This window comes from Mustela erminea, chromosome 1, assembly GCF_009829155.1.
Source record: "Mustela erminea isolate mMusErm1 chromosome 1, mMusErm1.Pri, whole genome shotgun sequence".
NCBI lineage: Eukaryota > Metazoa > Chordata > Mammalia > Carnivora > Mustelidae > Mustela > Mustela erminea.
Window position 1 is genome coordinate 52,367,738 of NC_045614.1, and position 20,012 is coordinate 52,387,749.

General features: G+C 51.0%; 1 protein-coding gene across 10 annotated transcripts in view; it reads right to left on the reverse strand.

Moving 5' to 3' along the window:
- ATP2B2 (ATPase plasma membrane Ca2+ transporting 2) overlaps window positions 1-20,012 on the reverse strand; it is a 366,154-nt gene that overhangs the window by 135,427 nt on the left and 210,715 nt on the right. The window lies entirely within an intron of this gene.

The following is a 20,012-nucleotide window of genomic DNA, read 5'->3' on the forward strand; positions in this document are numbered from 1 at the left end:
ATAGCAAGAGGGAAGAGAGTGATGGAGAGAGGGAGAGAGAAGAAATGAAGGAGAGGGATATAGGGACAAAGAGCCAGAGAAACAGGAGGAAAGGCATGGAGACTGAAACAGACACACAGGGAGAGGAAGAGGGAGGGACGGAGCTCTTTGGCCCTGGAGGTCAAGCCACCGGTCCAGAAGCCAAAATGTAAGCATGACTTGGTCACAGGGTAGCTCAGGGGCCTGTGAGCAGGAGGAGAGAAGGGGCTATGCCTGGTGCCTCTGCTGGTCACCCAGCCCCCTTGGCCAGGGCTTGGAGCTCTGGTCCAGGGCCTTCCGCCTTCAGTCCCTCTTGCCACCTAGGGGCACAGGGCAGGGCAAGGACTGCTCCAAGGTCACCGGAACCTGGCCAGGAAAGGCACCGTGGCAGCTCCTGGGGCTTGCTGGGCTGTCCGCCCTCGGATCTGGGTTATTTTGGGAGCTGAGCAGCCAGAACACACCTCCCTCCTCTCTTGTTCCTGGGCCAGTGGCTGCTGACTCAAAATATTCTCTCAAGGAAACTGTCTCCCCCAAATCCAATGTCACTTCTTCTAAGAGGCCTTCCCAGAGTCTCCCCAGACTTACTGTTCTGCTCACACAGGGCCTGGCTTAGACCTTCGGCTCAGTCCTTGTCCCAGGGAACCACTGACAGAGCCATGTGCCCATCTCCCCCATCAGACTCTGAGCTAAAGTACTGGGAGGGCTGTTTCCCTGGCATCACGTGTGAAGTCTGCCACTCACAGTCTTACTGAGTAGCACCAAGGCCCCTGAAGTAGCTGTATTGGTCACCGTTTATTGAGCACTGACAAGGTCCTGAGAACTCTCCATGCACCCTCTCTCCTCCTTAACCATCTCAATAACCCTATGTGTAGGCTTGGTGAGCTGGTGATCCCCCGGGGATCTAAGCAGTAGGTGGGGATGTGGGATGTAAAATCCCATTTTACAAAGGACAACACTGAGGCTCAGACAGGCTACATGGTTTGGCCACGGTCTCTGCTGGGGAGCTGTTGAAGCAAGACCTGACCCAAGGCAGTCTGATTCCAGAATCCAGTCCTGTGACCACCACTCCTAGTCCTCTAATGTGCCTGTCTGCTGGCCAGTCAGGTGTCCTTCTCCCTTCCATGATCTCCTGCTTCTAGGGCCCCTTCTGCTGTTCCCAGGTTTATCCACTCCGTGGCTATTTAGTAAGCCCTTACTGCGTGACAGGCGCACTGTGCTTGCTCTGCTAGGAAAGATGGATTGTGCAAAGCACTGTGAAGAGAATAAGACATTATGACCAGCTGCTTGGGGACCTATTTTGCCAGGTGGATGTGCAGAGAGCTGAGGCCAGTGTGTTTCAGGTCAAAGGAACAGCAAGGGCAAAGGCCCGGTGGTGGGAAGGAGCTGGGGGTGGTTTTAATGATCCAAAGAGGGCTAGTGTGGCTGGGGCTTGTAAGTGAGGGGCAGTGAGCAGAGGCGAACTCGGAGGTGGTCAGTGGCCAGACTGTGAAAACCTTCACACCACAGTGAGGAAATCTGGATTTGACTCCAGGTACAGAGGGAGGTCTCTAAAGAGCTTTAGGTGGCAAACTAGCACAGTGCTCTTTGTTTAATGATCCATCATCCACTGGAGAATGGACTGTCCGGGGGTGAGAGGGAGAGTGGGAGAAAGGCAGCTACTGCGTCACAGAGGAGAGTGTGGACAGGGTGGCTGTGGTGTTGAGGAGGTGTGGGCGGGTGGGAGTTAGGAAGTAGAATGAAGAGGGTGAGCGGGCGGGGCTGGGCGTGGGGGCGGGGAAGGCAAGGATGATAACGGCTCTGCCTTCAGCAGCAGGGTGGATGATGGTGGCGCCACTTCCTGGGATGGGAAGTTAGGGAGGGAGCGGGTTTTGGGGGTGGGTGGACATGATCAAGAATCCCGTTTTGGACTTGTTAACTTTGAGATGCTTGTGAGAAATCCAAGTAGAGATGCCAAGTGGCCAGTTGGATGCCGAGTTGGAGGTGCAGAAGAGAGGCTCTGGCTAAAGATATAAATATGGGAATCAGCAGCTTAAGGATGGTATTTAAAGCCATAGGATAGGGTGAGATCATCGAAAGAGAGAGAGAAGAAAGGGAAGGGAAGAGGCTCAGAGTTGAGGTCAGGCAGAGAGAGAGAAGCAGCCACACTGACAAGGCCTGATTAGGTGGCTTCCTGCTGATCTCACGACGGGGTTCAAAATCCAGAGCCTCATGCACGGGCCCTGCCTACTTCTCCAGTCTCATGTCCTCCCCCCCCCCCTTCCTTGTGTCCTTCTTTACAATCAAGCTCAACCCCATTGTGAGCTTCCACACCTCCAGGTATCTGCCCAGGAAGTTCCCCCTGCCCGAAGTGCCCCCTCATAGGAAAAGGCTACTTCCAACTCCTCCTCTTCTGAAGCTTTCTCCAACCTCCTCGGCAGATTTGCCGCACCCATCTCTGTTTCTATGGCCTTCTGGATATACCACACTGTCACTGTCTTCCTGGGAGCTCCTTGGGAGGGGCGCCTGATGCACATGTGCGTCCTGGGCCCAGCACACCTGTGGCTCACGGTGGAACCCTCATGCACGCAGTGTCTGTCCCCATGTCACCCACTAGACTGAAGTGCATCATCAAATCTGGGGTGGGCTGCGGATGCAGACTTCACCCCTCCTGGTTTGAGCCTGGGCTGCTACTCTGAACAGACTCAGAGAGGGAAGTTAACGGAGGGAGGAGAAGCGTGGACATGAGAATGAGGGCTGGCCACACTGGGCGTTTGGTGGGCCTCCCACCTGCCACTGCAGCAAGAGGAGAAAAAAGTAAAAAGACAAAAGCAGAGAAAAAAGAGCCACCAAGTTCACCGTCCCTCACTCCTGTCCCATGCTCAGGACAAGAGTCTTCATTGTGTGGGAAATCAACGAGCTCACTGGGGAGCAGGGGACCTGGCCTGAGGGGGTCATGTCAAAGCTCCTGCATCCTCCCCAATTACTTTTACTTGGTCTTATGATTGATGGCACCAGCTGCAGCCTCCTGCAGGAAGCCCCTCTGGCTGGGGGGACTGGAGAGGGGCACCTTGTCCATCTACTAGAATCACCTACTAGGTGTTGGACTCCCTGCATTTGGTCAAGGGTACAGACTGAGGGTAGGCAGCCCTGCATCCTGATTCCAGCTCTGTTACTGGCCACATGGCCTTGGGAAGGTCACTGCTTGCTCTGGGCCTCAATTTCTTAATCTCTGAGATGGGGCTACCACACATGACTTCTAGGAATTGTGGAAGTGTGACCAGTGCCTGTGAAACACTGAGCATGGTGCCACTTTACAGACAAGGAAACTGAGGCTCAGAGAGGCCCAGACCAGTGCTAGGATGAACAGAGCTGATATCTTAGAGCATTTCTTCCTCTGAAGCCAAAGGCCCTTCCAGTCTGCAATCCCCCATGCATACACCCTTTTTTTTTTTTTCTTTAGAAAGGGAGGGGGGCGAGGGGCAGAGAGAATCTTAAGCAAAACCTGTGAGCAGCGTGAAGCCTGATGAGGGGCCCGATTTCACAACCCTGAGATCAGGACCTGAACTGAAATCCAGATTCCAACGCTTAGCCAGCTGAGTCACCCACGCGCCCGTACCCGACCCCCCACCTCATGCACACACTCTTACTTGTCATTCATATGGTTGATCCTAGGGCCTTAGGTAGGAGCTTCCACATGGGTATTCAAAGATGGTTCAGACTAAAGTTGTACCCTCTGAGGGCCAGGGCGTCCCACCACTGACTGCTTCATGACCCCTTCTCCCACTCAGAGAAGTTAAGTGTTTGGGAATCCCAAGCTCACAGGTCCAGTTACTTCTTTCAGGACAAGGCAGGCAGGTTGGGTTACCCCTCTGAGCCTCAGTTTTTCCATCTGCAAAACTGGCATAATCCTATCTTGCCCAGAAGATACCAGAGACAAAGCAGGAAGGCATTTTGGGTGTCCTGCTATTATGGGGAGTGCTATTATGGGTAGCCCCAACCACTCTGTCTTTAGCTGAGGCTCATGGAAAGGCCCATTGTAGCGGTTTGTGTAGATTTATATTTTTCTGCAAAGGAAGTCTGTGACTTTCACCAGCTGCTCCAAGCAGTCTCTGACCCTTACTCCACAAAGACTAAACATTACTGTGGAGTAGGACCAAGCCAACTCCCTGCTTTCCAATGAATGCTGTATAAGAACGGCACTGAGGTGGTAGAGCCAGGAAATGGAGGGGCCTGCAGACAGAGAGAGCAAGGTTCAAGGCTGGAACCACCTGCCTGGAGACCCTCAGTAAAGCAAGCAAGGTCACTCGCAAATCACCTCTCACACCACAGCTTTCCTGTGGTCCAGTGGCTCCGAATCCAACTTCCCTCCATGCCAGCATGGCCAAGAAGAAAGAACTTGGGTGCTGTGCCCTCCCATGCAAAATGTTTTTCTTCAGAAGGCAAGTTCCTATAACTGTAACTGATCAGCCTCCAGTTGAGAGTAAATTAGATTTCACCTGACTCTCCATTAGTCCTGGGGACAGGAGTGAAGGTGACAGAGCTGGGCAGAGAGCAGTTATCATAGTGCACCCCAAGTCTGGCCAGAGAAATAGACAGATGGTCTAAGTCACACCCCAGTGAGAGGTTAACTAGAGCAAGTAGCTTGGGAAAACACTCAGGGCTCATCAGCTCGGACATCCCCAACTAAACTCATTCCAGAAGTGGCCCAAAGTCTCTTAGTCTAGTTGGGTGGGTCATAAGGCAGGTGGCGCCACTGTGGGCCCTAAAGGCACAGATTGTAGCCTGACATATCAGCTGACTATGGGAGTCTCAAGTGTGGTTCCTCCAGCCCAGACCTCACCATGAGCAACAGACACCAGCGTCCTACCTGGCCTCTCTACCTGAATATCCCTACATCTCACACTCAACAGATCACAAGTTAACTTGACAGGTTTTTCTTTAAAATGTTAAGGGTCTTTTATATTTTCTCTGAAAAAATAATTTCTTCTAGTTGTGAAGATGTTCTATATTTTCTTCTAGAAGTTTTGTACTTGTAGCTTTTACATTCAGATCTACGAGTTGTCCCAATTTAATTTTTTTCATCTACTTCTTTTTTGTGGTCAAATCTATGTAACCTAAAATTGACCATTTTTTTAAACCATTTTTAAGTGTACAATCCAGTAGCATGAAGCATATCATATTCACACTGTTGTGCGACCGTCTGCACCATCCGTCTCTAGAACTCTTCCATCTTCCCAGACTGAAACTCTGTCCCCATTGAACACAAACTCCCCATTCCCCTCCCCACAGTGCGAGCCTGGCAGCTACCATCCTACTTGTCTCTGTGAGTCTGACTACTCTAGGGACCTCACATAAGTGGAATCCTACAGTATGTATTGTCCTTTTGTGACTGGTTTATCACACCTTAGCCTCTTCAAGGTTCATCCATGTAACATGTCAGAACTTCCTTCCTTTTTAAAGCCGAATAATATTCCATTGTACGTACAGACCACATTTGGTTTATCCATTCATCTGTTGATAGACATTTGGCTACTGGGATAATGCTGCTATGCACTTGGGTGTACAAATATCTGTTTGAGTCCCCGTTTTAAGTTCTTTTGGTTATATGCCCAGACACAGAATTGCTGGATCTTATGGTAATTCTATGTTTAATTTTTTTGGGGTGGGGGGACCACCACACAATTTCCCACAGCAGCTGCACCATTTTACATTCCCACCAACAGCACATAAGGATCCCAATTCCTCCATACCCTCGCCAATACTTGTTATTTTCTGTTTTTGTTGTTGCTGTTGTTGTTTTCTGCAGTAGCTATCCTAATGGGTGTGAAGTGAAATTTCATTGTGGTTTTGATTTGCTTTTCCCTGATGATTAGTTATGTTAAACATATTTTCATGTGCTTATTGGTCATTCATATATCTTCTTTGGAGAGATGACTTTTCAAGTCCTTTGCCCATGTTTTGAATTGGATGGTATGTCTTTTTTGTTCTTGAATTGTAAGAGTTCTTTTTATATTTTGGATACTAATCCCTTATTGGATATATGATTTGCAGGTATTTTCTCCCATTCTATGGGCTTCTGTTGATAGTATCCTGTGATGTAAAAAGTTTTCAAGTTTGAAGAAGTCCAATTTATCTATTCTTTCCTTTGTTGCTTGTGCTTTTGTTGTCATATGTAAGAAATCAATGCCAAATCCAATGCCATGAAACTTTCCCCCTTTGTTTTCTTCTACCTCGATTTGATTTGTGTATGGTGTGAGGTAAGTGTTCAAATTTACCCCGTCTGAAATCTAACCCTTGAGTTTTCCCACCCCACTTCATTTTTCCCTGGGGTTCACTATCATTTAAAAGACCTTATCTTCTCTCTAGGTGGACGGCTCAGAAAACAAGTCACCACTGTCACTTTCCTCTTCAACATCCATGTCCTGTTGATTGTGCTCTTTCTGCATCCCTTAAAATTGCTCATCTCCCAGTATCTTTGTAGCCCCTCTCCCTATTTTTCTCATCTTTCGCCTAGATGATGGTAGTAACGACCTAACTGGCTTCCTTGCTGCTACTGGGGAAAGCAATTTCAATCATCTCACAATCTCCCCTGATTAGTCATGCTCTTGCGATAAAGATAAAACTCCATTATGTGATCTTCTAAGCCCTGGGTGGCCTGCCCAGGCTCCACCAGCACCACCCAACACCCCATTCTCCTCATTCTTTCTGGTCTAGCCACACTGCTCACTTTCCCCACTAGGCCTTCATCTGTTCTATTCCCTTTTCCTGGAATGCTAATGCTGTTCCCTCCCCATCCTCACCTAGTAATGTCCTCCTCAGCCTCCCTTATTCTCAACTTAGGCCCAAATCCTCAGGGAGGCCTTCCCTGATTCACTACCCTGTACTCCCTATTGTCACACTCACCATGGTTGTATTTTACATGTATTTGTGGGACTGATGGATTCATGTTCAACACTAGATCACTGAGGGTAGGACTGTGTCGGGATTTTAGTTACTATTGTACTGCTAAGGCCTAGCACAAATGTTTATTTATTTATTTACTTAAGATACAGGGCTCAATCCCATGACCATGAGATTGTGACCTGAGCCAAAACCAAGAGTTGGACACTCAACTAACTGAGCCACCCAGGCACCCCTGCATCTTTTTTTCTTTTTTGTAAGCAAACTTGAGTTGGCAGTTAGTACTTGCTTCCAATTAATACAACCGGCAAACCCTCCCTCACCCACACCATCCCTTTTTCTCTTCCTCCAGCATGCCAGTTCCCACTTTCGGGCCTTTGTCCATGCTGTTCCCTTGACTGGCAATACTCTTTCCCCATATATCTACATGTCTCATTCTCTAACCTTGTGAAGTCCCTACTCAAATGTCACTTCCTCAGGGAGGCCTGCCCTGACCACCCCCTTGAAAATAACAAGCTTCCTCACCTCCTACCACCTCATTCTGCATTATTTTTAAAATAATACTTTAACCACATATATTATACATTTACTTATTTCTGTCTCCCTCCACTAAACTTTAAACTCCATGAAGGCAGGGATTGTGAGGATGACCCACTGTCCTGGTTTGTCTCAGACTGAGGGGTTTTCTGGGATGTGGGACTTTAGGGGCTAAAACCAGGAATGTCCCAACAAACCAGGATAAGTTTATCACCCTAGACTGCCTTATTTGTCTACCAGAGAATCCCACTGCCCAGGCCAGTGCTAGCACATGGCAGATGTTTGCTATATAGCTGAGGGTATAAATGAATGCAGGCCCTAGCCCAGGGGTGCCATTCACTATTTCTGTTTCGTTCCACCCTGTCAACTGGCCTGGGAGGTGAGCCCTATGGTTATACCCACTTTACAGATAGGAGCCTGGGATGTGGCAGCTTCCCTCCTCCATCCTGATACCCCTAACCACGGCTGGGGAAGAAGGACTAAATCCCAGCTCTGCCAGCCACAGAAGTCAAATTCTTAACAGATCCACAGTGTATACCTCCCAGTTACACCTGCTTTGCTCATGCCAAGTAACCACCAACCCCTGTCAACTCAACAGCAACAACTGGGCTGAGAGAAGAAGCTCACCTCTCAATTTTGTCCACCCGGGTGGGTCAAAACCAGCTTGTGGGCAGCCCGTTTCTGGCCAGGCTGGTAGTGAAGGGAGAAGAAGAAAGGGCAGTCCAGGGCTGGAGCCAAGTAGCACAAAAGTTGGAACCCCAGAGTATGGAGGCTACATCCCCTGAGAAGTGCAGACCTGGGGCTCCACCAGCTCCAGGTCCCCCTGAGGTCTTATCAGTCACAGCCGCCTTTTCAGCCCACCCTAACTCCTGTGACTGAACTAGAGAAAGCCTGCATTCCGCCCACCTACAGGGTCTAAAGGAAAACACTCTTCCCTCTTCAGTCCAGGGAAAGGGCTCTCTGGGGAAACTGAGGCCCGGAGAGGTGTAGTCACTTGGCTAAGGTGACACTGCTTCTAAGGTGGGGGGGGGTGGTCCCACAGATGGTTCAGGGCCATCTCTCAAGCTCACATGTTCTCTATTTTCCCTCATCTTGCTGGCAAGGGTGATGATGGAGATGACCAAAGTAGCTACTGTTCATGGAGCTAGTTCTGCATTCGTTCTTGTTTCAAAACACATTGTGTGGTAGGTGTACTCAACTCCAATTTATAGATAAGAAAGCTGGATGGCACGGGAGTGGGGACCCACTCACAGTGACCTGGTCAAGGTCATGCATGGGGCTAAGATGAAACTCATCCCCACCCTCCCTCCTTCCAATGAACCTACCTGTGTACCTGCCTAACAATCAATCAGCATTTACTGAGTGGCATGGAGGTGTGAGGCCTCACCCACATTGCCAATGCCACTGGGAGCACTGGTGGCAGAAGGAAATCCTGGGCTCCTAAGGCAGCCCTGGCTCCTGGCCTGGGGCAGCTGGAAATCCTTTCCTGAGAGGCCTCTTGGATTCCACACCAGGATCTCCTGGGTCCCCTTAGCAATCCCCTTGGGAACCTCTCACTGGGGAATTCTTCTCTGCAAGTTTCATTCTGGGATCACAGCTGCTAAGTCCCCTGCCTGGCCACCAAGGGGCTGGCTGTTTTTCATAATGAAGTGGAGTGGGAGAAGGGCCATAGGAGGTTTAAATAATACTGTTGTCGGAAATTTCCACAGAGGTGTTAAAGACCTGCTGGCTGACCTCCAAATGCTGCCCTGGAAAGACTTTGAAAAGGAAATTCCCCTGCAGCCCAGAAGGATGCTGAAATGGCCTACAGCAGGGTTCTGTGGTCTACGCACTGGCATCAGCCTCCTGCCACAGAGCTGGGCACCCAGAGGCCCATGGATAAAGGAAAATAGGAACCCCTCTCTCTCCTGGAGGGAAGTGTGAAAGAACAAGGAAGGTGCTCTTCTGGGAGGGAGTTCCAGCTTGGAGTCCATTTCTCTGCCATTTGCTCACTGTGTGACCTTCAGTAGTGCCTAGACTTCTCTGAGCTCAGCTGCTCCCTTCTGAAAGAAGGTAGTTGGCCAGGATGCCAATCTGAAGGTCTGAAGCATCAGTGATGAGTGCTGGCTCTGACTTTCAGGCTCCTCAGTTCCAGAGACTAAAGCCAGAGAGGGTGCAGAGAAATGGAGTTCCTAGGAACTCTGGAGGCAGTTGGAGGGACCAGAGGCTTCCTGGGAGGGAGAAAGTGACCTGAACACCCTTCAGGTCCTGGAAGGTGCTAGCCGGGGGTGGGACAAACAGCCTCCTCACTGCCTGGCCTCTAGCTGCCTCTCCCATGGGCATGTGGGGCCCCCAGAAGCCTCTCCATGGGGGGGAGGGAGACACAGGTTAGGGTCCTAGGATGCCCCCACAGCTCCCTCTTTACCCCCACAGCCATCCCACTTCTCCTAGCTCTGGGGGTCTCTCTGGCATTCTGAACTCTCTAATGTCCACCAGTGCTCCTGCCTCTGTTGCTTCCTCACCATCTGTCCCCAGCCTGCCATAGCCCAGGCTCTCTTCACTCCTGAGCCAGGCTGGTCTCTGCCCATCCCAGCTTGGACACTGTCCTGTGGAATGCCCTGCAGGGGCCCAAGGCCCCTCACTCCCCAGCTACGGCAGAGCCAAAACCAGGGCCTTGACCCAGGACCACACCTCTCCCTTCACCTAACACCTCTCCTCCCAATGCAGGAAAACCCCCTTACACATGAGAGGCCCACCAGAGTATGGCCGCACCCAAGAGCCCAAGAAGAATGCCCTGCAGGTCAGGAAAAGAGGTGACTGCCTATGTAGACCTGGGTTGGAGCCCCAGCTCCTCACTTTCTGTGCAGACTCCTTCACAGCTCTAAGCCTCAGTTTCCTCAGCCATGAAATGGGGATGAGGCCCTATCACGTACACTGTTGTCACGAGGGTAATAGGAGGAGGGAGAAGTCCTGGGCACAGAGTCCTTTCAGAAGCAGACCCTGGGTAGGCCTGACGTGAGTTGGACCCCCTCTGTGAAAGGGAGAGGGTGAAGCTTCGGTTTAATGGGTGGGAAGGCGTGGGAGGAGGGAGGCAGGGCGGGGCTAGAGGGGAAGGAGGATTTCGAAGGCTAGGGAGCCACAGTCACCACTGTCATTGTAAAAGCAGCATCTGCTTTTCTAGCTGAGCACTGACGGCATGTCAGGCCCCAAGGTAAAGACTTCTTGTGGCTTCCTCATTGAGGAGCTGCCTGGGAATGTTTATTACCTTATTTTACAACTGTTGAAACTAAGGTTCAGAGGGGTGAGGTCCCTTGGCTGATGAGGAACTCCGCTAAGGACCATTCCCCTGAGCTTTGCCCTGGGTTAGGGCACAGGAAGGGAGCAGGGGAGTGGCAAGAAAAACTGGAAGAGGAGGTGATGGGGTGATTACTTTATCTGTGTCCAAATTTTCTCCAGAGACGAGGGCAGGTGGTGGGGGTAGAATGGTGTTGGGGAGAACCATGTCCATCCCTACCACTCGCCTCCACAGAGAATCACAAAGGCCACTGACGCTAGCTCTCCTGGCCTTTTGTGTGGCTTGGCAGGGGCTTGCCTGTCCTGGCTGGCCCCCTGGCCGGGACTCAGCCCCTAGGGCCTGGGAGTCAGGGAGGGTCACTCTGTGTGTTAATGGCAGGAAAAAGCTTTTGTAGAAGCTTCTGGCGAAATCCATGCTCCCAGTACCCACCTCAAAATGACCCCAAGTGGGCACAGGTCCAGGGCATCATGGAATAAGCCAGCGCATCTGGAACCTACTGGTGAGTGAGATGAGGGACTGTCTGGCCTCAGGGTATGGAGGTGCTCCAGGCAGGAGCCAAACCTTACAGCCATGTCAACATCCTGCAACCCCATGAGCATCACATCATCTTCTAGTCCAAGGTCCTTCCATAGGTACCCATTGAGCACATGCAGGATCTCATCACACAAAGTGAATTAAAACCCCACTCAGCCACTTATTAGCTACACCACTCAGTTTCTTTACTTGCAAAATGGGATTTTTACCACCAATTGGCCAGAATTGTGCAGGGATGGAATGAGATGACATTCCCTTTCCGCACAGCAGCCAGAGGGCTCTGTGGATGTCTCACCCCTACTTAGGACCCTTCAATGTCAGGATCAAATCCAAACACCATATGTGACCTACAAAGCCCCACGTGATGCGGCCCCTCACCACTTCTGCCTCTTGTACCCCAGACACACTGGCCTCTGACCTTTGAACAAGCCTTGCTCTTTTCCTCTCAGGGCCTTTGCACATGTTGACCCCTTTGCTGGGATCGTTTTCCCCCCAGAAGGTGACATAGTCAGGTATTCTCATCACCCAAACGCCATCTCCTCCTCTTTGACTATCCTATCCCTACTCAGACTGTCCTGGGAAGCCCCTCTGGCCCTCCTGTTCAATTTTCTTCCTTGTAACAATCACTATTGCCTGGAATTACTTATTTTATTTATTAGTGAGACCTCCTCTGTCTTACGAATCCCCACTGCCTCACATGGCGCCTGAGTAGCAAGAGTTCAAGAAATATTTGTTAAATGAGCAAATAAATATGTAATGAATCTGAAACATAGTGGGCTTTAAATGCATGTGGGTCCGTCTTTTATTATCCATTCCCAGTGCAGCTTCCTTTTTGGCCGCCCCCACCTCCCCGTGCCCCTGCTAGCACATGGGTGGGTATGCTCACGCACGGGCACGCACACATACATCCATGCACACAAACACACACGACCAAATGAAACCAAAGACCAAACCCCAAACAAGAAAGCCCTGTGCTAGGAAGGGGATGCTAGGGGTCACTAGGTTCACAAGACCAGTTCACTGGTCACTGGGTCCAAAACCAGTTGTAAGGGTCCGCCTGGCTTACTTGAGGCTATAATAAGTCCAGGTCACTGGAAGGGGCGCAGGGCAATCCCTCACTTCTCAGCATGAGGCTGGTGGGGCACTGAGCCCTGGGAAGAACCTAGATTCTGTCTCTGCTTCTGCAGCCTTATGGGTGGGAGATGGTGAGGAACATGTCCTGAGGGTAAGGACTGGTTTGCTTCATTCACACCATATCCGATGCCTTCAGCTCAGAGTAAGTGCTCACTGAATGCTTGTTAATGAATAAATGAATGAGGGTTGGGGTGGATAGCAAAAGCAGAGGGGACTGGCCACTAGTGTCCATGAGAGTCACCAGCTTGGGACACGGTGCCAGGTACTGCTCAATGCCACCAACCAAGAGTACCTCCAATAATATACATCCTGTCATGCTCCCACTCAATAACCTGTAATGGCTCCCACTGCCTCTGAGAAAAAGTTTGGATTCTGTTGTCTGGCATTCAAGGCCTGCCTACTTTCCTCTCTCCCTGCCTCCCTGCAACTTTGCTTTTATCCATTCATCCGTCCCTCCATCTCTCCATCCATCCACCCACCCATTCTTTATTTTTTTTTTTAAAGATTTTATTTATTCACTTGACAGACAGAGATCACAAGTAGGCAGAGAGGAGAAAGCAGGCTCTCCACTGAGCAGAGAGCCCGATGCAGGGCTCGATCCCAGGACCCTGGGAAGCAGAGGCTTTAACCCACTGAGCCACCCAGGCGCCCCCACCCACCCATTTTTTCATGCAATATTCACTCAGTCCTCACCAGGTTCTAGACAATGTGCTAGGTGCTGGGATCAACTCAGCTCTTCACTTCTATAATAAATTATCTCACAAAATATCCATCTGCAAATCCTGTCAGCTCTACCTACAAACATACAAACAATGTGGTTATTTCTTACCACCTCCACAGTCTCTGCCCTGGCCCAAGCCACCAGCTTCTCACCAGGCTTACTGCAAAAGCCTCCTCCCTGGGCTCTCTGACTCTCACCCCCCACCCTTCCATCTGTTCTCCACACACAGCCAGAGGCAAATCAAGTCCCTCTTCTGTTCAGAATCCTGTTGCTCTTGTCATTCTCCAGGAGAAGCCAAAGTCCCTACAATGGCCCACGAAGTCAAGCATACTTTGCGCTCCCCACCCTGATACCTCTCTGAACTCTCCTAACCTCCCCCTCACTCACTCCCTCCACCACACTTGCCTCCTCACCATTCCTTGAATCCAGTGAAAATGCATCTGCCTCTGGGCCTTTGTACTGGCTGCTCCTTCTACACGGAACCCTCTTCTCAAGACAGCTATGTGGCTCCCTCAGGTCTCTGCCTAAATGACCCCTTCCCAGGGAGGCCATATCTGACCCTCCCTTTGAAACAACTCTTTTTATCTTCCTTCCTCTGCCTTATTTTTCTCCATACCCCTTGACATGCCACCACTTATGACTTTACATGTTGTCGATCTCCAGCTCCTTGACTGCGAAGCCGTGAGGCAGTGAACTGGCTCGCTGCACTTACTGTGATGTCCTTAGTGCCTGGAGCACAGTAGGCCCTCAGCAGGGGACTGTTCCTGGAATGAATGAACCCCCCTCCCCACCCCCCATCACCGCTCCATTCCTTAGCTATGGTGATTATTTTCTTCCTCTGAAGGACTTTCACATTCCTTCAGTCAGTGGTTCCCAAGGGTCTGTTTGTAATCATCCCTTTGGTCTCTCATTAAACAGATTTGCAGACCCTTCCCCAGCATCAGATTCATAGGTTCGCCCCAACCTGCTTCCCCTCTCACCATCTCTGGCCCTTTCTAAAGGGCCCGCACACCTGCTGGGATTTCACATGGCCTCTCCCTTGCTGTCCCCCATCAGTCCCAATGCCCTGTCAGCTTGCCCGTCACCCATCTTGTGGCCACCTGCTCCTCACCTGGAGACCTGACCAGCTTCCTCATGAGCTTCCAGCCTCATCCTTCCAACCCATTACCCCCACTGGGGCCACGGGATCTTCCAAACGAGCCAGCCTGGTCACATCAGTGCCCAGCTTAGAACCATTCAGCCCACTGCCCTTGGCTTGGCCTGGCTAGCTCCCCGGCGCAGCACTCCCAGCCCCTGCCTGGCGCCTTCTGCTCTGGGCGGCTGGTGGTGGCTTCCTCCCCCGCACAAGCTGCGCTTTGCCTGGAGCACCCTTTCCACTTCCTACCTTCCTTCCAGTTGGCTAGCTCTTATTTATCCTTCACTCTGCTGCCCTGTGAGGACCTCTTCAGGTGGTTTCCTAAAAGCCCAGCAAAGGGCTGGCGGGTGATGCCTCCTCTAGGCTCTGCCCGCCCCCCAGCTTCCCCCAGCCTGGCTGATAGCACACTGGTTTGCAATTTGCAATGACTTGTCTCCCTGCCAGACCTGGGACTCTGGGACTGTGAAGCAACTGTCATCATGGTCAGGCTTTGGAGTCAGGCTGCTGGCTGGGTGCCCTTGGGCAGCTCACTGTCTCAGAGCCTCAGTTTTCTCATGCGTAAAATAGGGATAAGACTGGCCAGAGGCATGTTGTATTCCGTGAATTTTACAGGGCCGTGAAATAGCACCTGTGTACACCTTTCTCACCCGCATTGTGATTCAGAAACTGGCCCAGGGAAGGAGCCCTGGGTGGGGGGGTGCTCTGCCCTGTAGGTGCAACTGGCTGCCCGGCCAGCCACCCCCCCACCCTCCTACCCACCCCCCACGCCCCCCTCCACACCTGGGGCTTCCTCCTGTGTGCTGGGCCTGTGTGCTGGGCTGGGTCAGAGGGACAGCTCATTACCTTGTCTTCCCTGTGATATTTTCCTTCCTAAGAAGCGTCAGTTTGCTTCAGTTGATATTTTAAAATACATCTTTGCTTTGGGGGCAAAGGAAGCATCTTTTCAGGTTCATGTTTTCTGCCCTTTTGTTTTCTTTTCTGACCTTTGAGCCTGTTCTCTGACTTTACCTCCTGGCCTGGTTTGCGCATGGCTTTTTTTAGTCGACCTTTTGCATCCAACCCTTTTCCTGGAGCCAGACTCCCTTCCCCTCCTCTGGGTCTCAGGGCTACTTGGTTGGGGAGAGCGTGATGACGTACCCTGCTATACTACGCCTACTGCCATCCGAGTGCCTGCCCCCTCCCCATGCACCCCCAGGGCCAGACTGCACCAGGCACTGTGCGTGCGCTGGCGCCTGGTTGTGGTAATGAGGGCACGGAGAGGGCACACCCCAGCCCAGAGACAGCAGAGCCCACGGCTCCCAGGCCCATGCCCTCTGCACTAGCCTCCACGGCCTCTCATTCAAAGAATACTGAGCCACCAGGCTGGCCAAAGTACTAGGACAGAGTAAAGTCGCTTGTGTGAGTACAAAGATCCCACAGAGAAGAAACAAAACCCCTCAGAATTTCTATCTGCCTGTGAGTGAAAGAACAAACAGAAGAAGGAAACAGCAAATTGCCAGGTTTGGATGACTCTAAGTTGAATTGTGAGAGGCACCAGATTTTACATACCACTAAGAAAGAAAAAGCACTTCCAATAAAACCAGGAGGTGCCGCCAGCTGTAAGATGTACCCTGGACACGGGAACATGACCGTGTGGAAAAAATGTGCATCCCCATATGGACAAAACAGGGTACTGACAGTGGTTACATCAGGTCGCTGGGGGATGTGGGGAGAGGAAGAGAAGTCCTGTTGCAATGGACCCTTCTGTACCAGGCCATTTGTTTCAAGAAGCAGGCCCTTAGTTTTGTAATTCAAATGACTGCAGTTTAAAAAAGGAGAACAGGGTTTTCCAAGCAGTAGCTGCCTGGTTTCCTTTCTGGCCACCTCCTGGCCTGGGGACACAGTAATTGGCAGCTTTGGGTGCCCTGCTGGGGACCTGTGTGGGGGGAGGGCAGGTAAGCGCCAGGCACACTCTTTCCAGAGCTCAGTCTGTGTGGATCTAATCAGCAGAAATTTCCCTTTATTAAGGCCTGGCCCCCAAACCCATCATTAAGGACTCTTCAAGCTTAAAGTCTACGGTGGATCAACCACAAACAATGTGACAAAGCCCAATTTCCCAGGGAACAGGACAGCTGAGAGCTCTTCCCCCTAGACCTTTCTATGCTTTATTCTGCCTCACAACATGCTTTAGGATCTCTAGACTCATCTGTCCATCTGTCCTTTACTGCCCTCTGTCCAGCTAGACTATAAAGGGTGGGAGACCACAGATGACATCGCTGCACAAAGATGTCAGGGAATTTGACTGTGGGGTTCCTGGGTAACTGCCCACAGTCACTTCCAGACCCTCCTGTAGATATTAGGTCAAGAATGAGGTTGTATGAAACAGACGGTCTCCCCCAGGGCTAGGCCCTTGAATGCAACAGTCAACCAGACTAGACAAGCTTCCTATCCTCAAGGAGCTGATCGTCTAGAGGGGAGACAGACAACAAACAAGGGAATAAATACAGAAAGGAATGTTAATGTGATAAATGCTGTTAAAACACAAGTGCCGGGACGGGGGATGCTCTTTCTAGATGAGGGATGGCCTCAGTGGGGAATTGCCACTTAGCTTGATGAGAAGGAACCTATCCTATAGAAAGAAGGAGAAAAAGCATTCTAGATGGTGAAACAGCATATGCAAAGGCCTGGAGATAGGAAAGGGGCTGATGAGTTTGAGGAATAGAAAGGAAGCCAGTAAGCTAGAGAAGAGTGAGGGAGGAGAGAGGGGTGGGATGACCAGCTAGAGAGGCTGGGTTTTACCCATGCTTCATGGGGAAGACTGCAGAGTTTTTTTATTTTTTTATTTTTTTTTTTTTTATTTGACAGACAGAGATCACAAGCAGGCAGAGAGGCAGGCAGAGAGAGAGGGGAGGAAGCAGGCTCCCTGCGGAGCAGAGAGCCCGATGCGGGGCTCGATCCCAGGACCCTGGGATCATGACCTGAGCCGAAGGCAGAGGCTTTTAACCCACTAAGCCACCCAGGCGCCCCAAGACTGCAGAGTTTGAAGCAGGGGGCACCACAGTCTGATTCATATTGTTAAAGGAGTCCATCTGGCCACTCTGGGAGAACAGATGATGGGAGGAAGGGTACAAGAGAAGATGGGGGAACCAGTGAGGGAGTTCACCCTTTCATTTATTCAACATGTGTTTATTCAACAATGTTTTAATGAAATTTCTGAAAAACACAAAAATAAAAACAAACAAAACTCATCAGCTAGAGCCTGTCTCCAGAGGTCCAGGGTCTATTGCCTGGGCACTGGCAATAACAGGAGAGGCAGGAAGGTATTCCTGAACACGGAGACATTACAGTGGGGTCTTAAAGGATGGCTATGGGGTGTTCCAGGGGTGGAAATGGCTTGGGCAAAGCCTCAGAGGTGAGGGAAAAGGTCACTGTGAGTGGGGACTTGCTCCAATCTGTATAAATGGCTAAATTCCTGACCAACTTAGGGCATGAAGTAATTCACTGACAAAAAGTGGTATGAAGGTCAAGCATGGAAGATGCTGGAAGGGTCGGTGGGGGAAAAATTATGGGGGTTGAGGAGTTTGGCAGTGGGTAACACTGAAGAGCCTGACCAGAGAGTGGCAGGACAAATGGGCATTCTGAGGGTGTCCCTGGTAGCCATGAAGGGGGCTAAGGCAAGATACAGGCAGAGAGGATGAAGGTGAGCACAGGCTGGTCTTCCCATTCTGATTCTATGAATAATAATACTAGTCATACTAACAACAGATACTTCATAGAACTTCCTGTGAAGAGCAACAAGCACTGTTCTAAGATCCTTACACCTATTAAATTATTTAATCTGCACGAGAACCCTATGGAATAGGTACTGTCACGTATTCCCATTTACAGGCAAGGTAACTGAGGCACAGACAGAGTAGATCACTTACTTAAGGTCACACAGCGAGGAAGCACTGGGGCTGGGAATCAAGCCCAAGCTTCCAGCCTCCAGTATCTGCTCTTAACATCTGCCCAGTGCTGTCTTCTCCATTTTAGACCCCACAATTCTGCATCCTGGGATTTTGTCTCCTTGACAGAAAGAACCACCCCCCAACAGGGCCTTTGGCTGTCCTCTGAAGCCCTAAGAATTCAGCAATAGGTCCTTCCACAGACACAAACTGGCCACTTCCCCCTCACAGCACAGTTGCTAACCAGCTGACCAGGGGCAAGTCCCTGATCCTCTGTGAGGGAGCTGCAGAGTGAGGATAGAATGCTATCCTCATGGGATGGACATGAGAACTGTGTGGCAGCCACTGGCATGGTCATCACTGTAGACACCAGGCATGGAGCAGGGGCTGGGCAGGGTCCTTGACTCCCAACTTGCATCATCTCCACAAGGGCGACCGCCACCCCCCACCCACCCACACACACACAGATGAAAACACTGAGGCTCAGAAAGGAGCAATAACACCCACAGAAACACAATTTGGTAGAGCTGGGATCAGAATTACAGCTCTCTCAGTAGGGTCTAGGAGACCTTAAGGCACTGAAGACTTCTCTCCTCAAATTTGGACCTGGTGTGACTCCAACCCTCTGAGGGGTTACTGGGGTATCTTTCGGGGAGTGAGGATGAAGAGCAAGGATGTGGCTGATTCCTGGGGCCCAGCTCTGTCTCTGCCAAGGGGTCAGCCTCAAAGGTATCCTGAACTTCCTCCTGTGTGCAGCTGTGTTGGGGACATGGGGTGGGTATGAACAGCCCTGTTACCGGCTTAGGGTCTGGCCCAAGACCTTGCCCTTTCTCCTGGAGGGTTGTGGGGGGTATGTAAACTTTGAGGGGTGGCAGCCAATATCATGATGGAGTCCCGGGCTTCTGGGCTCTCTGCCACCTCAGGCAACACTGCTCCGGGCCTCAGTTTCCCCTTGAATCCAAAGGGCACAGCAGGAGGTTAAGGAGCTGGGCTTTCCTCCCAGCTCTGAAAGTCTGTCCAAACCATAGCACGTCTCCAAGACTGGCTCTCCTCTTCTCTAAATGGGACCAGTGGCACTTAGGAGAGGTAAAGGAAGGCATGCTTGGAGTACCTAGCACAACAAGGTCTCACTTAATGACAGTGGCTGTTATTATTCCAGGCATCCCCCAAGGCTGCAGTGGGGCTCAGGGGAGCTCACCGTGTGAAGGCTAGTCAGCCACTTTCCTACACTGGTGTTTGTGTTCATTTTTAGCTGCTGTGGTCCCATTATAGAGGTTTGACCCTGGAGTTCAGAGAGATTCCCTGGAGAAGGTTTTGGAGGTCCCAGGGCAAAGGAAGCTGCTGGAATTCCCTTCTCTTGAGGGCTTATGAGCAGACTGGGACCCCAAGGTAGACTCCACAGCCTTGGAGCTGAAAGCTCAGCCACATCGGGCATGGGAAAGGGGTGGAAGAGGCCCCAGACTTCTTCCTCTATTGGCCCCCATTTTATAGATGAGGAAACTGAGGCCCTGTGAGATCCAAGGACTGTGGATGGTGGTGCAAAGTCTTGGACACAGAGGTTACTCATGGTCCAGTCCCCGAGCTGGGCATTAGCTCTCAGCTGCCACCTTGCACCTGGGGCTGCCTGGCTCCCCAGTGACAGCTATCTCTGGGGCTGATTCATCTCCGGGTTTGGCCAGGAGCTTGGCACACGGCCTGGCACAGACCAGCTACTCAGCCAATATTGGTTATATTGATTTACACTCTCTCCTTTCTTCAAGATCCTCTGAACTTGGAAACTTGAAATTGGCTGAAGGTGGATGGGGAAAAAGGCCTCATTTTAATCTGAAGTGAGTCATGTAAGTTGACAAATTTAGA